Genomic DNA, 4745 nt, shown 5'->3' with positions numbered 1-4745 from the left:
TCCAACTCCAGAATTCCTGCTACCTTTCCCTCAGTCAGTCTCCGGGAAGGATTCTGGTACTCATTAGCAGCCATCAGTTCAATCAATTCATAAGCTTCATCGTAACTTTTAGCCCACAAGGCTCCTCCTGATGCTGCATCGAGCATGGGTCTAGAAATATCACCCAATCCATTTAGAAACAGTTAATAATCATCCAATCAGGCATGCCATGGTGTGGGCACTTCCCTAGCATCTCCTTATATCGATCCCAATCCTCACACAGAGATTCTCCTGTTTTCTGAGCAAACTGAGTAAGAGCATTCCTGATTGCAGCTTCCTCCATAGGGAAGAATTTAGTGAGAAATTTTTGAGCAAGATCTTCCCAAACGGTGATAGACACTGCTGGTAGAGAACGTAACCAACACTTAGCTTTGTCCCTCAGAGAGAATGGGAAGAGTCGCAGCTTGATAGCATCTTCAGTCACATCATTGAACTTGAACGTGTCGCAGATCTCGATGAAATACCTGATGTACATGTTGGGGTCTTCAGTAGGAGAACCCCCAAACTGAACTAAGTTCTGTATCATCTGAATCGTGCTTGACTTAATCTCAAAATTGTTAGCCCTGATGGCTGGCCTGATGATGCTTGACTGAATGTCATTGATCTTAGGCTGAGAATAGTCCATCAAAGCCTTAAGATTTTCTGCTTGATCACCCATCTCTACTAAAACTGCTTCCTCGACTTTCTCTTCTTCTTCTACCTTCTTTTTTTCTTCAAAAACTTCCTTTCGAGCCACCACAACTTCTTCATCGGCTTTATCCAGTGTTCTCTTACGAGTACGCGAACGCGTATGCATACACCCTCGCTAGAGTACCTAAAATAAGACCAGGAAACAAATAAGTAAAAATGTCCGAGTCAATGAACTTTAACGACCACTGATGGAAAATACATAAACTAAAAATTAACACTACAGTTCCCGGAAGCGGCTCCAAAAACTTGTTAGTCGCTAAACACGCACTAATAATACACGCAAGTATACGCGTTCGCAAGTAATATAGAATCTTTTCTAGTTTGTTCCCATAAAGACTGGCTTGGTTAACTAATTAATTTATGCACTTAAGCAACAATGTATGGTTATTATTCAATGCTAAGACGATAACAAATTGAGGTTGTTTATAACTAAGAATTAAACTAACAATTATAACTAAGGAATTAAGAATGATTGAATTAATATATATGACAAACATGTGATTCTAACTTCATTAAATACTTCATTCAATAGCCTTATTGTTCTTAACCTTAGCATGTAATGGCGATGACACTAATCAGATAACATGAAACTGATAAACGCCAACTTTCGTTGCACGAATACCATACTATCAGACATACACAAAAGAGATAGAGGCTGAATAAACACCAATTATATTGAGACCCTATATGTCTATAGAATTTGATAATATAACGGTTTAAGTACAAGTTATCTATCTTGATTACATAGGGCAAGTAAGATGGTTAAAATTACCTACGAATCATGCATAACGATAACACATGAACCTATGCTAGCATGACAAGTTCTAAATCCTTAAATTCACTGTCGCTTCATTAAAGATTATCACACTATCTTATAAGTTCGCGACGCTCATAAGACGAATACGTCCAAGCAATACTAGGTTATCATACAATCACCACACACTAAGGTATCGAAACAAATTAACTAAAGAAATCCATAAATAAATCCGTTAGAACCCCGCGATAACGATTAGCCCATAATCGGACTTATCATCAACGTGGGTTCCGATGAAAGCATGGTATAATAAACGTAGTCTTTATAACGAATAAACAAAACCAAGTTAACACAAGAGTATAGGTTTAACAAAACAAGAAACGAGCATCCAAGATTACAACTCAAAACAAAGATTCACAAGAATAAACTAGATCGTCTTCGCCTTTGTTGAATTGTGCTATAAATCTCTTGTCATCTTCTCCTTGCGCTCTGATATATCTCGGACTTGATTACATATGAAAAATGACCTAAAGTTGTTTATATAGCAGCCCCATGCAATCCAGAAGTCCTCCAATTTTAATTATAACAGAATCAGGATTCTCTGATTTCGTACCGGCGCGACCGCACGCTACCACAGCGCGGGCGCTGCCTTTCTGACATCCTGGTACGGGCGCGCGCTTGACCAGCGCGGGCGCACTGTACTTTTGGAAAAACTTCAGATTTTCTTCTTTTCCTTGCTACTTCGAGCCGGCTTTCCATGAGCTTTTATTCCAACACCACCTTGGTACCAAATTAGCACCAAAACAATGCTGATTCACCCGATTACCTAGATAATGCCTGAAATGCAAAAATACTAGAAAACACGTTAAAATACTTAACAACTTGAGTGTAACACCCCCAGATCCGGGGTCGGGGATCCGGGTCGTCACGGTCTTTCTTTCCACAATATCACTTCACTTAATTAATAATAAATAACCTTATGTTGTGACCCCACACTAACACACACCACAACCCGTTATAGTCTCAGAGATGAAATTTAAATAAGTACAAGTCTTTGAATCCACAATTTAGAAGTTATTACAACCCAAAATGATTACTTGATAAATTTACAGTTAATTGCCATTATCTGCCACAAGTTATAATTATACATAATTGATTCTCAAAAGTAGATGGTCTGATCTACAATAGATCTACCTATGCAGCTATAGCAGCTACAACATCAACGGGAAGACGCGGGACGCTTCCCACGCGCTTGCGCTGGGTCTGCTGGAGTCTGGCCATCTTTCCTAACTGCTGTTGTGTGATGAAGAAATAAAGCAAGGGTGAGCAGCAAGCCCACCAAAATAATATGTATAATGATTTACAATATATGAGCCTACTCATAATACTCATGAAAGTCTTGGTCAAAAGAAATGAACCAAGTTTGATATCTTAATGCGATGAAGTCGCAAAATATTCAGTATATATACATATATACTTTTCAAAATATTGGAAGTCCTCTTCCATGCATAATATACACAAAGTCCCAGTGTATAACTGTATAAAAATATCGTGGCAAGGTGATCTCATATATCTAACCTTGTCTCAACATTTTTCTGAAAATCTTTGTCATTCATAAGACAATTATTAATTAGATATAAGTTTAAAAGATGAGGTTACCAAATACCCCAATATACTTATATTTTTCCCAATACTACTTGAACTACCACCGTTCAAGTTATAATCAGTTTCAAAAGTTCATCACATAGATGAGACTACAAGACAAGATTTGAATAGATTCAATCTTTGAAATATTATTGAATGAAATAAAGTTACGAGATACTTTATTTAGTCCCGATATATATATATATATATCCACATATATATATCTCTTAAACATTTCCTGGAACCTCTGTTATGTAAAGTATGAACAGAGTTTGAAACATCCAATGAATTTTGGAAAGGAAAAGAATTTTGGCATAAACCAGATATCTTGCTGATCAGGCAAAGATACCAATAAGTAACCTTTTCTACTAATAGATGGACGAATTCCCCACTGGTCATCACCCTGGCCGCATTAGGACCTATGCTGGACTGCCACTCAGCCACTTATGCATTTGATGGACTCCCACTGAGCCACTTACACTATCATGGACGCCCATTGAGCCCATGTTGCTTATGCCGACTCAATAGATGGACTTACTTCCCGAACGTTGGGTAAGTAATCAATTCATTTACCAAAACTGCAACCTTGTTGCGAATATAAAATACACCACAGAGCCGGATCCCTCAGGTTTTAAGCGAGTATTTAAATCCCCTTAAAAAGGAAGATCTTAAATATAAAAATGAGTTTTGGGATCCGCTCTAACTTTTAAAAATCATTTTGAAGACTCGAAAACACTTTATAGAGTGTTTGGAGTAAAGTTGATTTAATGAAGTAAATCAGTCCCCATAATATTTAGAAAATGACTGAATATTATTAATTAAATAATATTCCCATAAAGAATAATCTTTATAAAAATAATTGAAGTAGAAGTATTAAAATTTATACTTGAAACGGGTATTAAATAACCAAAGATATACTTATGTGAAAGTATTATCTTTATTTGAATAATCGAAAATAAGTTTGATTATCAAAACATTATTCTTTAATAAAATACAGAATATATCTCAGCAAATAATCGGAGTCATAGATCCTCAAATGAATATTCAAATAATATTCATTAAATAATATAAACTGAGTCATAAGTCCTCGAATGAATATTCAAATAATATTCAAATAATAAAATAAAAGGAGTCATAAGTCCTCGAATAATATTCGAAATAATATTCAATAATAAAATAAAGTTAAAGTAATCGAATAACCCTTATTCGATTAATAGTTTTGAAAACTATGACCATATATATATATAAGTATATATATATATATATCCACATATACAAAATCTACTCGGGATCCTCGACTCCCGGTTTTAGAAAATATTTCCACCTTTGGGTCCCTATACTAAGGGTATACGCAAATACCGCTTATCTCTAGCATAGGTATTATGCAACGAATAAGCATTTGAACCAACAGATATATAAATCAAGAATACGAAACAGGCATGCATATATATACCATATCAGCATGCTTCAATATATCACAACATTGTCTAATTAACCAACATGCATCTATCGCAAGATAATGCATATACATATATTCATCACAACAACAGTATAACGGGTAGAAAACTTGCCTGAGCGACTTGGGGTGATAAAAGGCTCGGGACGAGTCTGGTAACCT

At 35.9% G+C, this 4745-nt stretch overlaps 1 non-coding gene across 1 annotated transcript; it reads left to right on the top strand.

The window, feature by feature from the left end:
* Positions 1-203: 203 nt before the first annotated feature.
* On the top strand, positions 204-310 carry LOC141703350 (small nucleolar RNA R71). The gene has a single exon (XR_012567508.1). It is a non-coding gene; the product is annotated as a small nucleolar RNA R71 (small nucleolar RNA).
* The last annotated feature ends 4435 nt before the right edge of the window (positions 311-4745 follow it).

This window comes from Apium graveolens, unplaced genomic scaffold (genome assembly GCF_009905375.1).
Source record: "Apium graveolens cultivar Ventura unplaced genomic scaffold, ASM990537v1 ctg654, whole genome shotgun sequence".
Taxonomy (NCBI): Eukaryota; Viridiplantae; Streptophyta; class Magnoliopsida; order Apiales; family Apiaceae; genus Apium; species Apium graveolens.
This window is presented reverse-complemented; position numbering and strand designations above follow the sequence as displayed.